The 17,610-nt window shown below is 42.7% G+C and overlaps 1 long non-coding RNA gene across 1 annotated transcript in view; it reads left to right on the forward strand.

Moving 5' to 3' along the window:
• LOC137166279 (uncharacterized) overlaps positions 1 to 13,340 on the forward strand; it is a 61,757-nt gene extending 48,417 nt beyond the window's left edge. Inside the window, exon 3 of the long non-coding RNA XR_010923623.1 lies at positions 12,992 to 13,340. This is a non-coding gene — a long non-coding RNA (uncharacterized lncRNA). The remainder of the gene's footprint in view (positions 1 to 12,991) is intronic.
• The last annotated feature ends 4,270 nt before the right edge of the window (positions 13,341 to 17,610 follow it).

Here is a 17,610-nt window from a genome sequence, read left to right on the forward strand (position 1 = left end):
GAGGAATACAGCTTGGGCTCCACAGTATTTACCCCTCAGGGTGTGCCTAAATCCTGGTCTACATAAAAGATTTGTGGAATGTACTGCTGATATAGAATGTATTGCATTCCATAGAGACAGGCAGGGGGAGAGGGAGAGAGGGATGCACAGAGGTAGTCTTGGGGCGGGGTCAAGGACCAGAGGCAGATTCAGGGTGAATGGGGCTGCATTTAAATGTGATTCAACAGGCAACTCCTAAAAGTCTTGATTCGGACTTGGAGTCAGTCTTTAAAGGACTTGTCATATGGTAGTGAAGAAAGCACAAGTCAGCTTGCTCACTCATTCTTTATATGGTCCAGAAGAGGAGGTGTAAGGACCATATTCTCTGTGGTTCCTAGCTCACACAGGTTTCACAGACTGTATGTACTAGCTTTGGGATACAGGAAACGCTTACAGAACACAGAAGGTGCAGATCCTGCTCCTATTTCCCGCATTCTCTTGCACTGGTTATGCTGCATGAAGGACCTCCCACAGCCCTTGCTTAGCTTGCAGGAGGGTAATGAAATTCCATGTTTAGCAAAGGAGAGTGAAAATCCCATTGAGTTAGAGCACATTGCAATGTGCAAATCACAATTCCAGTGCTAGTAATTGGCTGTTCATTGCAAAGTTGTTTTGCAAAAGGGATGAAGGATTTTGCTCAGTAATTAGCACTCTGATTCACTGTGTAAAATGCTGCTGTGCTGTTAGTGTTATTTTTATTTCTCTGTTTTGGAAACAAAGTTTTACAATTTTGGAAACAGAATGAAAACAGATGCCCCAGTCCAAGTTATTGCTCACAGTTTGCCTGGCAACATTTCTGCCAAATTTCCTCCATAAGATTTATTACCAAAAGAAATTAAAATTAAAGGGCTGAGATTAGTTTAAGAAAAGCACACAGTATTTATATGTTATTTTAATAACAAGTTGCTTAGTAAATGAACTGAAAAGAGTTTGTGTTCTCCAACTAAGTTTTTTGCTTGGATAATTCACTATTCTCCTATTGACAAACAGGCATCACTACAAAGCCATTTCTTGCCATTGTTCCATTTGTGCAGTTACTGTTAAAGTCAATGGGAATCCAGTGTGCAGAGTGATGGCAGGTTTGGGTTCAGCTATTAGCAACCAAGCTGAAACAGGCGTATCCAGGCCAAGTGAAAAAGGCATTTTTTGTGTTTCATTACACAGCATAAATGCCTGCATTAAAACAAAACAAACAAACAAAAATGGAAAAATGAGAAATGACTGAGCGTAGAGAGTCTGTGGGATTTGCCATATGTTTAAAAGTTATTATTGAAGCTCCCATTGAAATCACTGGGAAAACTGTTCGGACCTAACACTGAGCAACATTTGAGTTTGATCAAATGCCAAAGGGGCACAAATGTTGTTCCTTTTCTGCAATGAGATACAAAAATATACAACCCACTATGACATAAAACAATATAGACACATATATGTTTTCTTCCATTGTTAACGGGCGTTTGAAAGTGCTGCAGTGCTTCATTTTCTTATCTTGAAAATCTCATTTTAATGAATGCCATCGCTACATCCTCAAAGCTGTGCACTTGTTAGGAGCATGGAATGAATGCATATTTATAAATATAGGGATATTATATATACACGTACATGTAAAGCCATTAAAAGAAAACAATCCTACAAACTTATCGTAAGGTAAGAAGTACAAGAAGCCTGAGAATGTTTCTTTTTCACTTTTAACATATTTTTCATTGTAAAGCATTCAGATATCATGGTAATGTGTATAGTATTAGTACTTAGTAGGTAGATTTGTCTCCTGGAAAATTTCTTGATGGCCATTATCCATAAATGATAGAGATGTTTATTTCCTATCAAACTTTTTGAACAAGATATTGTAAGTATTGTGCTGTGTGCATCACAGCTATGGTGAACATGTTGCAGAAGGCTTGGTATATAAAGAGACAAATGTGAAAGAGAAAAGGGAAAATCAGGTTAGCTTCTCTCCCACTAAAACTGCACTCTTTGCTTATAGTCATAGCAATCATCGCATATTCCCTGAGCTTAAGAGGGGGAAAAGCACACCTGCCCTCATATATAATTCATGTACACAGTAGTGAGGATGCAATTAGAGTGCAAAACTTAAATTGTTCATTATAGAATTTATAGCATACTTTTCTGTCAAATATTTTATCAACATTTAGGAACACAGGAAGTGCCATATTGGATAAGACCAGAGATCCATCTAGTCTGGTATTCTATCTCTGACAGAGGCTAGTACCATCTGACTCAGAAAAAGTTGCAGGAAACAGTTGAAGCAAAAAATATCTCCCATAAAGGAAGTTTCTTTCTAACCGCAGACAGTCATTTGCTTATGACCAGATGTATGAGGGATCATATGCCTTCGAAAACCATTTTTTATCTTAAATACTGAAACTGTGGACATTCTCGTCATTTATGGAAAAAGTTTAATCCTTTTCTGAATCCTATTGCGCTTTGGGTCTCAATGACATCTTGAAGCAATGAGTTCCACAGATTAGTTATGTGATGTGATGTTTCCTTGTATCAGTTTTATATTTATTGCCTGTCACTATCTTTGAATATCTCCTTGTGCCTATTTTAAGAAAAAGGATAAGCAAGAGCTCCTATTTATCTGCTCTATGCCAACCATTGTTTTATACACCTCTTTTGGTTTTCCCTTTTTTTGGTCTCCTTTCAAAACTAGTCAGTCCTGTTCTTTTGACTCTACCTTCATACAGAGAGTCTTTCCTTGCCTCTAATCATTTCTAATAACTGATCTGAAGAAGAGTTCTGTGCAGCTCGAAAGCTTTGTACATTCCACCACACTAGTTGGTCCAATAAAAGATATCACCTACCCCTATCTTGTCTCTCTCTAATCACTTTTGTCATCTATCTCTGAACTCCTTGTACTTCTAAAATATTTTTGAAGTTACGGTGACCAGAAATGAAGATTGTATTGCAAGCAATGGCATACCATTAATTTAGATAACTGAATTGGAACATTTGCAGTAGAATTTTTTTCTATCCTCTTCTTTATGAACAGTTTCTTCTTTTTTTTCTTTTTTAAATCACCACTGCACAAACTCCACATTTTCAATGGGGTAGCACTGGACCTTAAGTATGTAATTTACAAATACTTTGTGCATTTGTTGCATATGACATATCTTTATCTAAAGGTTTTCCTAAACTAAGAGCTGAAAAGACTCTGAGATTAAGACAGACTAAATTCTGGCTCTGGGGTGTTTTTTTCAGTATTATTATTATTATTATTATTATTAATCCAGTAATGAATATCTAAGCTCTATTCAGATTTTTATATAATTAGATGCCTGTATCCCGACTAATAGAATACTAATTGGCTTGAAATTATGCCTGTTTGATGTCTAAAATTTACAGCCATAAAATGACTTGTATGAGAATTCGGGACCATGATGTATTTTATTATGTGTTTTGTATATAGACATGGGTGATACTGTAAAGAGGAAGTAGGGGAAGCTCCGGTGCTGTTTGTCTACTATATATCATAACTCTGGGGGTACAGTGTAGAGAAATCTTTGGCTCTTTATCAAAGCATGGTGAATTTAAGGGGAATTCTAGTAGATTCTTTCAAAATATAGTTATGGCCAAGCAGAATTTCAGAGCCATTTTAGTAGGCCAGTCTCAGATCTATTTCATGTAGGTCAGTCAAGTTAACAACACATGATTTTGAGGGTCAGTTAAGTTTGCAATACATGATTTCAAATTGGGACTGCAGCCAGCCTTCCAACCCTAAAGTCAAGATCAAGTCCACAAGTCAGTCCTGGGGAGAACATCAAACGTGGAGCCCTTCAGTTCTCTGTGAAATGAACTATTATGGGTGACATTCTGGCCTCACTGAAGTCAATGGGAGTTTTGCTATTGACTTCAATGGGCCAGGATTTCATTCACAATGCCTTGAGTTCCAAGTGCTTTCAGATCCTAGGCATGGGTGAAAATACCAGACACTGAGCATTTCTCAGAGTATCTTGGCTCTCCTACTTCTAGTCCAGTCAGGGAAAGAGAAACATGATAATATAATATAATATACAAATCATTTAATGAAATATTTTTGAACTTCAAAACAATCCCAATTCAATTTGATTTTTTTTTAAATGCAGTTTTTGGACAATTCTTATTACATCCAAACTATTTTACCCATCCCTTCCTAAAAAGTACCGCCTCTCTGGGCCTAATTTTTCTGTCATTGAAATCAGTGACAAACTCCCATAGACATCAGTGGTCATGATCAAGATCTGCCAGAGTAACCTATTATGCTATTTTGTGAATAAATGCTGAATAAAAACCTGGGACACTCCCGGTGAGTCCTAAACAGCTGAACACGAACACCAAGGGTCTGTTATGCTTTCTGCCTTTTTTGCTTCTCCACTATCACTAAAAAGAACTTTGGAAAGAACAAGAGCAGTTGCTCAGGCAAGAACATGGAATAAACATGCAGCTGGTGGTACCACCTGTGCTTGTCAAATTCCAGTCAGGAAGCGTGTCTTTTTTCTGAATCATTGGTGGAGGAGAAGCCAAAGACAGAGAATTTCACATTGACTCATCTTTAAAGGTATAAACTGAGAGTGCTTGTCTGGTCTCAAGCAGTGATTATTAAGTTTTCCTAGCAGGTTAGAGCTAAATTAATAGCTTATCAGGAAGAGGTGGTTTTGGAATAAACTGATACATGATTAAAAGGTAATAAGTAACCAGGACCAGATGGTACCCCCCAAGAGTTCTGAAGGAACTCAAATATAAAATTGCAGAACTGCTAACTGTGGAATGTAACCTGTCACTTAAATCAGCCTCTGTACCAAATGACTATAGGATCGCTAATGCGATGCCAATTTTTTAAAAACATTTCAGAGGCGATCCTGGCAATTACAGGCTGGTAAACAGGCAAATTGCTTGAATATATAGTGAAGAACTGAAGATAGGATACTGCTCGAAATAGACCATTGATTTGACACCATATGACCATTTTTATTTAAAGCCAGTAGATAGAGCTTTGGTCTGGAAGTTAGAAGAATTGTGTTTATTCCTGACTCTGTCACTGACCTGTTGTGTGACCTTGCACAAGTCATTTTATATTTCTCTGACTCTGTTTCCTTTTCTACCCTTTTCCTGTTTGTGGATTGTAAACTCTTTGGTGATTGGCACTCTCTTACTGTGTGCACCTCAAGTGCCTAGATCAATAGGGTCCTGATCTCATTTGGGGCCTTGAAGCACTACCTTGAGGCACTCCCCAAAAAAACTCCTTATACCCATGCTATCTTACAGAGGTGGGAGCAGGACCTGGAGGAGAGGCTGGAGTGGCCACTGTGTTTCATGAGATTGGGCTAGCCACTGGGGAGTGGGTAGGACTCCCCCGCTCATACCAGTCCCTCCTTCCAGCCACTGTGGGTCCAGTGGAGAATCCCAGCTTGTGGGTGGGGCAAAAGCACATGCACAAGCCACCAGGTTGGAATGGGGGACAGGACAGGGCACTGACACCTCGATGGGGGAAAGGGGGTGTCATCACCCAGGGTGCCAGCCACTGAGGTGATGGGGGAGGAGCAAAGGGTGCCAGCCGCAGAGTAACTGCCATAGAGCATTAGGCACTCCTGGGACGCCTCTTCCCAGCCTGGAGGCAACTGGCTCACCTCGTCCTCCCATCTCCATAGCTTCCTTCACTCCCCTTCCTATCCCTCCTCCTTCCCCCCAGGTTCTGTTTGAGCCATAGCATATAAACAGCTCTTGTTTGTGGGCTCTTTCCTAATTATTATGAATAATTATAATTGTTCTAGTCATTATTATGATGAGATTATATTAACATATATGAATTTAGTAAGTTGTAAATACACATGATAATTTACAAGACGCAAAACATGATTCCTGCCCTGAACAGTTTACTGCCTAACACCCCCTGTTGTGATTTCCATTGGGCTTTCCCTAAACTCTTTTCCTCAGTATAATCCATTCCATTATAGGAATAACAATTGGCAACAGATCCTGATGTTGTTGTTTTTTTCCCCTCCTACTGGCTCTCTAGACAGAGCTAGTTGTTTTTATTTGTATTATTCATAAGCTGTTTATATTTTTCTTACCTTAAAATAATCCATTTCCTTTTAATAAGACTCACCTAGGCTGATGAGACAGACAAAGCCAGAGAACTGTTTTGTTTAAAGGGAGCAAATAAAGAAAGGAGTTCTCTGTCTAGGCAAATTTTCTGGAGTTTGCCCAGTTCTGGCTTAAATTATCTTCATGAAGCTGTTGTTAGCAGTTGGACTGTTACATTATGCATGATTCCTGACTGTTCCTGGTATGAATGAAGTGCACAATATTTGATTAGAGCTTTTCAGTTTTATGATAAGCTTTGCAATTTGTTGGTGTTACTTAGGTTAATATCTTCTTATTTTGCATTTTTATAAAACCCCATTACATTTTTATTAATAATGATGTCACACTTCACAGTGAGGATCAATAAAATGTCCAGTGGGTAATGTTTACATATTTACGCTGTTAGAATGCAATAAGTCACTTGGGCAGCTCTCTGAATTGGGATCACTTTGTAGAGCATTTTTCAGGAAATGGCATGTCCAGTGTGCAGGTTCAGAAAACAATGATGCATGGTGTTAAAAGTGAATTCTGAACTGGGACCTGTGGGAAGGTATCACAATCGGCAACCTGTCCTATATGCTTACGCTAAGAAAATAAATAATTTTGCTTACACATCAGTGTTCAAAGGATCTTCGTAAACTTAATTCTCACTTCTAGGATCCTACTTGTACAGTGCTTTGTTCCTGTCCCTCTACAACTAGTACTTTCTCCACAATTACTTTGGAGGACACCTGGCACACCTCTTCAAGTTATCCAAACCTGGTTTGTTCCCTGATGGTTTGAACCTGTATTGTTCTGGGGAAGGAAAACTCCGTTTCCCCCTCCTCCGCCCCCCCCCCCCCCCAAAGAACAGTGACTGCTTCTCTTCACCAACTGGAACTCTCCAAATGGTGCTGCAGTTTGCAAAACATTAGCATCAGCATGAGAAAAGAAACAGAAAGGGCAAACTGCTTCAGAAAGGGCAAACTGCTTACCTGCTACACATAAGTGGTTCTTTTTTGCACATCCCCATGGTACCAAAGGGACCCTTGATCATTTGAACCCACCAGATGAGCTAACATGGAGGGGAAGACAGGCTTCTTTGTCACCATGGTGCTGTTGATGAAAGCTAGGGTTGTGGCTGTATGTAATTATAGTTATTCCCACTACTAACAGTGATCACTATAGTATAAATTAGTCTTATTGACTAATTATAGAGAGCCAGATTAGGCTCTGCTGCTTTCCTGGTATGCAAATCATGATAGGGTGCAAGGAATAGTCCCTCTCTTCCCTCCTCCGGCCCCACTGAGTCCAGTGAAAGATAACTCAAAGTGGGTAGCGAGGAGGTAGAGCCATGTCCCCTCTCTCCCGTCCACTTCCCTCCCACACCTGACCGGCCCAGGGATCTGATTGGTCATACAGAGTACGCCGAAGGACTGCCCAATCTATATATTCCCCCTGAATGCTTGGAAGCTCTAGGGTCGGTGTAGCACTGCAACTGCTGCAACATTGTTCTCTAAAAGCACATCGTCTCACCAGTCACAAATCACAAGCCAGTTCTCAAGAAAGCATGAAATTGAGATTAAAATACATTGTGTATTTTATTTCCTTTTTGGAGTTTGAACCTTCGGTCTCCTTTTCAAGCTTGTCTCTGAAACCAGGAGCAGTGGCGTACCACGGGTCTCCGGTGCCTGGGGGCCAATACTTGCGTTTGTGCCCCCCCACCTTCATTGGTGGCAATGGCAGCGGTGGCAGCGCCCTGCACGGGAGGTGTCTATGGGTCCATTCCCTGCTCCCTTCCACTCCCCTCCCACTGTGGGGGGCAGTGGGTGTGGTGGGGAACAGGACTGACGGGCAGATTCCCCTAGGCCACCAGGCGCTGGGGGGGCTGGGGCGTGACGGGTTTTGTCCCTGAGCCCTGCCGTTGGATTGGCTGCCTGGCCCCTGTGCAGTCGGAGTCCCTGCAGCTCCCTCGTTGCACCCAATGTGGGGGCAGAGGAGCCGGGAGGATGCTTGCTCCCACCGCAGCAGGAGCCCTCGGCCGCTGGCAGGACTGAACTGGGGTCGGCATGGTCGCGGGGATGTCAAAGCCTGGTGTCCCCTGGTTGCCTGTGACAGCAGGGGGCAGATCCTCCAGGGAGTGCCCAGCCAATGACCCCCCCAGGTTGGCTCCTGGGGCCATGGCTCCCTCCCACCCATCGGTACGCCACTGACCAGGAGGGCTAGAAACTTTTTTTTTTCCCTTTTTAAACAAAAGTTGAAATTCTCACATAATCATCTGATGTCAGGAGCTGCACATAAACTACAGTGATATTCATGATAAAACTGAAAAAGGTGGCAACACTGGACCCAGCTAAGTCCATATTGATTGTCTGGGCACTAGAGAATTAGTTATTTGTTGGTAATAGCTCAAGCCATATCTATACTAAATATAGGTATATTTTTTAAAACATCCTGAGATAAACCTACACATGGAATACCTCCTCTGGCGACAATCCATGCTCTATCACAACCCCTTGAACTGAGCCTCTCCCTGCTGAAGACAGTACATTGCAAAAATGTGCCTCATACTATTCTACTTTGTCGTATAAAATTAGTACTATGAAAATAATGTATAAAGAGTTCATGCTTTGCATGTATGAGGTCTTGGGTCCCCAGCATCTCCAGTTTCTTTCCTGCCTCAGCATGGCGGGGATAGACTAGATGATCTTTTGAGATCCCTTCCAGCCTTACATTGCTATGATTTTATGCCAAGAGCTGATCAAAGTTTTGGAACATTTCTCATGACAATTTTGTTGTAAAAATTGTCCTCTTCTTCACTGACAAAAATAATCCCAGCAGCTCTACACTCTCTATTTAATTTCAATGCTTGAATTTTGGTAGACCTAGAGGCCCCAACATAGATCAGGACCCCATTGTGCTTGGGGCTATACAGACACATAGTAGGAGTCTCTTACTGCCCCAAAGAACTTACAGTCTAAAACAGCTAAGACAGATAAAGACTGGGACACAGGAAATATTACCAGGCCCATAGACAGATGGGAAGCTAAATCACAGAAGTTAAATGACTTGCCCTAGGTCATTTAGAGGAAGTCCGTGGAAGATCGGGCCATTCATACCTAATGAGTCCTAGTTCAGTGTCAAACACAAGGCCATTCTTCTATTTGCACAGTAGTTGGTTCTAGTGCACCTTAAAATTATTGACACCTGGCATAAGCTTAGCTTTACAGAAGGGAAAAATACAAAAATAATTGAATATATATGAATAAATAATACTAAATCCAATGCTAGTGATTTTTTTTTACTTACTGGCCCGATCTGCAAACCCTGAGTTTGTTTCTGAACTTAGCCCTAACCTTTCTGAAGGAGATAAAATGAATTCCATCCAGTTTACTCTTTATGGGTCTGATCTAAAGCAGTGGTTCTCAGCCTTTTTGGGTCCAGGGCCCATTTTTAAACCTTGATTACCTGTCATGACCCAGTAAATAACTTTAGTGCAAAAAACATCTGTTTTACTAAACATTTCTTACCCATGATATGTAGCATACACAGGAATGTAGTAAGTGCTAAATAAGTACACCGTACATAGCACAGAGGCACTGCTGTGGCCCATGACTCACTGCTCCAGGCATTGTGACCTCCAGGATTGCAGCATTGCTCAGTAGAGCCCTGCGCGGACACAAATATGTGGATCCGCAGATGACCTGCATCAGCAAGAATAAACTTCTATCCAACTTGCCATCTGCCCTCCTTCTTTTAGATGTATCCACATCGCCAATCAACTGTTTGAAACCAGCCACCACCCATCCCTGCAGCCCCAAACAACTAATCAACTGTTCAGCCCTGCCTGCCGCCGAACAGCTGATTGACTGTTTTGGCAGTGCCCAGGGCTGGCAGCTGCCCCAGCCCTGCCCCAGAAGTTACAGAGGTCCCGGAAAGTCAATCCGTGATCTCCGTGACCATCCAATCCATGATCCGCAAAAAACGGTCTGCAGATAGTCGCATCCACATCGAGGATGCGGCTATCCGCGGATTTGCAGGGCTCTACTGCTCAGGTTTGGCCCAGCCCCCAGCCCCTCTCATCATCAGGATGGAGGAGTGGATGGCCCAGATGTGAGCAGTACTATGGCCCTGTGTACCAGCTTACAATACCCAGAGCAAGGAGCCACATCCAGCCAGGCCTGCGGGACTGGAGCTGCTGCTGCGGGATAAGTGCAGGAAGGTTCTGCACCCCCGCTACTGGGACTCCTCTGCCAGAGGCAGATCCCAACCTCCCCTTGCCCCCAGGCCTTCCACACAACTCTTGACACAGTCTGGTGACCCAGTTTTGGGTTGTGATCCATGGATTGAGAAACCTTGATCTAAAGTCCATTGGAGTATATTCTGTGGGCTCTGGATCAGGCCCCATGTGTCTTCCACATGCTTCTTTAAAAAGCCAAGTTTCTGTCTACTGCATATGGACAAGGTTTCCATCCAGGGCACTGTGCTAATATCCTTGGGCAAAATTTCCTTTCTCCTTACTATTGTGCTACATGTTCTTGATTGGTTGGTTGCCAGTCCAATAGCATTTCAGTGGCAGCTCTGTGTACATAGTTTGTGAAATGCTTTGGTATTATGCAGACAAAAACACTTATACCTTGATATAAAACATGTATATGTTTATATATATATATGTGTGTATGTAAAATATGATTTCAATGCATCTGAAGAGAAAGGAGATTATAATTTTAATTTTTATGTGCAGATTGGTTTTTTTAGTGTTAATATTTGTTCCTTCCCACAGTGTGATTCAAATAGAATAGAAAATAGAATTTGTTTCAGTATCCTGAAGGTAAGCCAGTGTGCTTTACAAAGCAATGGGCCAATTCCAGACCTGGTGTTAGTGAGTAAAACTCCACTGGAGTCAATGGAGCTGTAACTGCTTACGCCACGACTATTCCCTACTCTTTTGGGGAGCTAGCTGTCACAATTCTAACATCATGTGAAGAATTTGAGTCATCTGAGATCTTACATTAGCTGATCATGGCAGCCTTTTATCCAAAAGACTCGGAGCTTTGTATTTTTGTGTGTGTGCCCAAAGCACTGGTTTCAGCTTTTTCAATATTTTGGCTTTTCTTCTTGTCTCTAATAATCTACACTGTATACACTGGAAAAAAACTTACACATGAACAGCTGACACACTTCAGCAAATAGATGGAATATATATCTTTCATTTCAGACAAAGCTTTATACGTAAAGTGATAAAAACCCTTGGATTTTGTATTGACATGAAAAGGCTCTTGCTCTCTGTCTCCTTTATGGTTTAGAATTGTTCTGGTTTAAGAGAGATATTGATGTTCACTTTTGTATCATAGGCATGCATACAGCCAGTTTCTCTTACTCAGGTGGGGGCAAATGTCAACTCTTCTTTATTCAGTCTGTGGGGCTAGTTATAAAAACAGCACCCAGTTAAAGAAGATACTTTTCTTATTTTATTTACTGACTTTAAGATAGGTGCTTATGAAAAGCATCAGGTTGAAAGTACAGAAGACTGATGTCTTCTTTCTGTTCTAAATAGGACTATTCCAATTTAGCAGCCATTTCGAAGAGTGGAGGCCTCCTCCACCAGACCCACCACACTTTTCATCTATCTATATTTTGGCTTGGCAGAAAATATTTTTTCCCCATTTTCTCAAAAAGTAATAGTAACTAAAACTGGAAAAGACGTATAGAAGCTTATTAAAAAAAAATCATGCTCAGAAATGAACATGGAAAAACTCATGCTCACTGGTATGCCTAATTTAATACCACAACAGTACAAATTGGTTATTTGCATATGCCAATAACCAGTTTATGGTCTTGAGTCTCTACTCTGTCACTCCCGTTTTATGGTAGTGTAGCTCAGTTTGCTTCACTGGGGGAAAATGGATATAACAGAAAGAGGAAACAGATCTTATTAATTTAACCCTAGTCATTTGCACATGTACTTTAACAAGTGATTGTTGTAGCTCTGCGTGTAATGTTTTTGTATGAACAATTGCATGACTGGTCTTTTGAAAATGTCAGTGTTTCAGGTTCCACTGAGAACAGTGGGAGCTGCTAGGTGCTGAATGCTTTTGAAAATCTGACCCTAAATTCACACAATTAAAAGGGAGATTTAGGGATTTACAAGCACATGTCCTACTGGTTACTAAACCTCTTAGGCACTTTTGAAAATCTCCCCCTAAATAAATACATACCATTCCTCCTTTTTGACCTGAGCAACTAGTCAAAGTTCAGAGCCCTGGGGATGGTCCAGCTGGAAGTAGAAATTGATGGAGTCTGGAATTTTTGCTGGTACGAATTCCTGCTTCGCCAAATGCAGAAGGAGGCAAAAAGAAAAGGATCAGTTTCATAGCTTACTGCCCAAAGTCTCTTTAGCCAAAAGCTCTCTCTGTTTTATTTTACAGGCTTCTAAGAAGTTATTGAATAAGCCTTCCTTTTTTGAATGGGATTTGGTACTGAATGACATGAAGAATCAGGCAGGTCTCACTTGTCACCAAATCCAGTCTTCCATGAGCAAAATTAAGTGTTTCCCTAGCCCTTTTTTTGACTTTTTGCCTACCTACATGCATTTCAAAATCCCACTTTTATGCTGCTCAGTGGATATATAGCCGTTCAACATTTAAAAAAGTTTTATGAGGCTTTAACCATACAACTCCCATTGACTCAAACAGAAATGGTGTGGTTAATTCCCCATACAAGCCTTTGACTTTTTATTAAAAAAACAAAACAAAACTATAACTGGCCAATTTGTATTTGCTGAAATGTGGCCCAAATTAAACATCAGTAGGGGAATTATAAAACCTCTTTGCGCAGTAACTCACTTTTTCAGAACTGAGCCCACATTGTTCTTATTTTTCCATATTAGGTTTGATATGTTGTGTCAAGCATTTCAACCTCTAACTCCCATCAAAAGATAAATGAGAGCTGTCTCTGAATTAATGAAACACAAGAGGAAGATCCCTGCTCCTGAGCCTCCAACCTTTGAAATGTTTAAATATGCACTCCTCTGACCCAACCTTGCTATTTCCACTTTGTGATCTGGTGACTGAAAAAGGTGAGAGAAGAGTTCAGCATCTGTACAGACATCATCTGTCAAACATCACTATGTCACTCCATCAGCAATTCTCTCTGTTTCTCTACAACCTGGCCATGTATTTTAATAAAGAACAGGGACTATTTGAATAAATAAATAAATGTCCGCTGTGCTAGGGCATCTCAGGATCATGTTTGATTCTCTTTCTGAGTCCATTTTCTTCTGCACCTTATTCTTCATCTCCCCTTATTGGAGACCAAACATGCTACAATGTTACAATGGTATAAATCAGGAGTTACAGAACTACAAAAACCAGGGCAGAGCAGAATCAGGGCATCAGACTTTCTGCTCCCACAGTTAATTTGCAGAAGAAAATGCTGTCACTTAGGTCGATGGAAGGCAGCTTCTATCGACTTAATTATGTCAGTATGCATACTACACCTTGCTCCTACTGACGTAAGTGCCCTCCTACATCAACATTATAACTCCACCTTCATAACAGGCATAGGGCATATGTTGGTGTAGTTAGGGCAATGCTGTGTCTGTGTAGACACTGCAGGTTACTTACATCAGCTGTTGGCTGTCACTCTTGTCAATTTCAAGGCTCCATGCTAGAGCTGTGAAATTGGCAAGAAAGCCCGACTGACAGCTGGGGCTGTCACCTTGGGGCAGGTGGGGGGGGGCTCCAGCTAGAGCCCAACTGCCCCTGGACCTCTGGCTCCCCACTCCCAGCCTGGGAGCTAGCTGAGATTCCCACTCCCTGTGGGCTGAGCCAGGCTGCCTCCCAGGATCCCGGTTCCCTACTCTTTGTCAGGCTGACCCCCGGGCTCCCAGCTCCTTGCAGTAAGCCTGGGTGCTGCCCGGGCTCTCAACTCCCTGCTGGGAGCCCGTGCGGCTGCTGAGCTCCCAGTGGGGAGCCAAGAGCCAGGTGGCAGGGGGAAGCTGGGCTCCCAATAGGGGTCCAAGAGCCCAGGAGGCAGCTGGGCCCACAGTGGAGAGCTGCGCGTGAAACTGAGAACCCAGGTTCTCAGCACACCCTGTCCCACTGCTTCTTTTAACTCGGTAGAAATGCTTCTGGTGCGGATGCATACCGTTGCCAGGAATCACCACAGTAATTAAGTTGATCTAACATAGGTCGACTTACATTTTGGACAACTAAGCAACAGATTTGGAAGTCACTAATCAGGGCCAGATTTGTGTACGTGGTAGAGATTTATGCCTGACATTAATCCTGGGTATGAAAAATGTAGGTGCAATTTTTTGGGCTCATTAAAGGAATTTTGGGCAGAAGCCCAACCAATCATCAAGACCCTTAGTGGACAGGTTTCTGTATACCCTGGATCCTCAAACTTTTCCATAGCATGGACCACAACTTAATAAAGAGAATGTCTCATAGACATTTTTCATCTCCATTTTCAGCTGTATAGACCATGTCCCTTCCCATTTGTGACCTGATAACGATATTGCTGTGGCAACTACATCAAGGGCTTACCTAGAAAAAAACTTATTTAATGTATTTTTAATTGTCTTTGTGCAATCACAATTCTCTTTGAATCACCAATGAGTGTTCCATGGACTAGCGGTTGTCCACTGACCAGATTTGGAGAATCACAGCTTTGTAGTATACATACTGTATGTCTGCTCTCATTTTTATATGCAACACTCTGAACTGTGCATATATGATATATAGCACAAATGGGTCTGAGCCCCCAAAATTCAGATCTGAATTTTGAACCCAACCCCACAAAGTCTGTGGAATTCTGATCTGTGGTATTATTACTGACAATCATTAAAGAAGATGCTAGCCAAGAAATTCTGATCCAGACCTAAATTTGAATTCCAAACTACCAGCTGCTAGATTCAGGGTTGTTCATATATGGAAATTTTCATTCACTCCCATCTCTAGTATTATAGCAAGATTGGTACTTGCTGCTCTTATTTTATCTTATCTTCTAAGTAGCTCAAAACTTTCACCATTTTGCTTAAATATTCTATACTTGGCCTTTGCCCAAAAGCTGTTTTTCTAAGCTTTGAGTGAAAACATTTTAACCATCTCTGAGTCTTTGGAGAGTGGGGATAAAACACTTCTTCCCCTCATATATGTATGTATATATATATATATAATGCACACATTAAAAAAAAAGTCTCTCCTGCCAAAACAGCAAAACAGCTGGGAATTGAGAGTTGAAATACAGCAGGGAAACAGACTTTACTAAGGAGAAGTGCTTTTGATTGTAACAGAAAAATTGGTTTTGATTTGGCCAACTTATCTCTTTGAAAATCACATATTGAACATGCATTGTCGGGTTGGATTTCTTGGCTCTTCCCTCCCCCTTGCCCTTTGGGATTTTTTTTAAAGCTGTCTGAAAGATGCTGCAAAACTCTAGGGACACCTAATACAGTGGGGAAAATCTCCCGTACTTTTTAAGATGTGACGAGTGTTAGGGAGGACTTCTGTGAACTTTGTGGCTGTGGAAAAAGCAGGGGCTGTGGAAAAGGTTCTAGGCTCTAGGAATCTTTTCAGGTGAAAAGGAGATGGAGAAGGTGGACCTTGTAACATAGGAGTTGTAAGAGGACTCCTGTGTACTTACAGAAAAAAAACCCAGTGTTAGTTGAGAGCTAGCATGTGATAATGAAATTACAGAGTACAGACTAGATTGTGGGTTTTCCACAAGCCTTGTCTGAAGGGCAATGCACTGATGTGTTATCCTAGTAGCAGTGCAGGTAGAAAGTCATTTCTCAGAGAGGCACAGTTCACCTCTGGTTTCCTGTTGCTTCAAGGGAGAAAAATTGGCTGCTGGTCCATACAAGCAGTAAATTACTTCCTTCTCTGTGCTCAGTGGTGTACCGAGGGGAGAGAGCGGGCGGGAGGGACCCAGGCCCCCGGGCACTGGCCTGCAGGGAGGTGCCGGGACGGCCCTTCACAACTCACAGGGGATGGAGGGTGCTGGACCCTCCAGCGCCCCCTGACCCTGTGCATAGTCAAGGGCTGGCTGGGGGGTGAGGCTACCTCGTCCGAGCCAGCACCAGACTGCGGGGCTGGAGCGGGAGAGGCGGGTGCCGCATGGTGGGTAAGTGCGGGGGGTGTGGGAGGGCAGCAGAGCCAAGCCTGTATTTGTGTCCCCCAGCCCTCACACACCCCCTCTGCAGATACAGACCCCCCCCCCCAGTCCCTAGGGCAGCTGGGGTCAGCACCGGGACCCCTCCTACCCTGTGCCTGGGGGGAGCATGTGAGGCGGGGGGTCACAAAAGCTGGCTTGGCCCCCCAGGCGCTGGAGACCCACGGTGCGCTACTGTCTATGCTAGCTCAAGTCTGTGGTCTCCACCCCCTTCCCCACTCACCGGGGGCTGGGCGGGGGGAAGCAGAGAGCACGCAGAACCTCTCTGCCCTCCCATCTCTGGCACAAGCTGCAGCTAGGCCCCGTACAGGCGTAAGGGGTTTTGTGCTCTGTGTGACTATGCAGTGCAGGGCGCAGTCTAGCTCATTGGAAGTGGCTAGCATTAATAATACTACCCATGCAGTAAGATGCTACACACTGTCAGAGCGATAGAATCTGCCCCTAAGTGCAAATGACTGCAGCATAGCTCAACTACAACCAACCCCAAACTGGGCCAGATTCTGCCGTGCCCTGTCATGGAAGCGCAGTGGTAGAAGGTGATGTGGGGGTAGGTGGGGAAGTTGTAAGGAACCTCCTCCTACCTGCCTCCTGCATGGCCCATGTAATTCCAGTCCCTCAGGAAAGAGGATGCAAAGCACCTCAAAATGGGGAGTGGAGGAAACAGGTCGATGGCCCTGTTTCCCTATGAGGCAGAGAGTAGCACAGTCCAGCCAGGCATTGGCAGGGAAAAGGAGTAAGATGGACTTCACATAGAAATAGTAGCAAGCATTTTCCCTCTGCATGTCTGAGGCCTGGCTGAGTACATTGCCTCTAAGCGCTCCCCTTGGAGCTGTGTTGCTCGACCCCACATTTGGGGGTGATGCCTCAATGGCATAACCAAGTCTGTGATGATATGCCTCTCTTCAGACCACAGCATCACTCGCTGTGTTTGCCTCTCCAGGAAGCTGCAGTCAAAAGTGCATAGTGTACTGAGGAATACTCTATTCAGTGCTTCTTCATTCACTTTCAAGATCCTGTGATAGACAAACTCAGCTTCTCTTTTGACAGTGCTCTGGATGTGAAGTTGGCTTTGCAGCTTGAATTACTGATCCACTCATCTTTTTAATTCAAATTTAATCTGAGATCTCATTGATCTTGCTGTTTCTAAGAAGGAAACAGCAATGATCCATGTGGTTCCTACATATGATTTAAAAATATAGATCTGTAGTTAGGAGAAGATATCTTTTAGTTGAAGAAAAAGAAATAACCCCCCCTCCCTGGAGAAAAAAACAGGTTAAAAATAGCATTGATTCTTTTGGAAAAATCCTGAGAACCTAATTTAGGGCAAGATTA

The sequence above is a fragment of the Emydura macquarii genome, unplaced genomic scaffold (genome assembly GCF_026122565.2).
Source record: "Emydura macquarii macquarii isolate MOO-44397 ecotype Brisbane River unplaced genomic scaffold, CSIRO-AGI_Emac_v2 contig_2825, whole genome shotgun sequence".
Taxonomy (NCBI): Eukaryota; Metazoa; Chordata; order Testudines; family Chelidae; genus Emydura; species Emydura macquarii.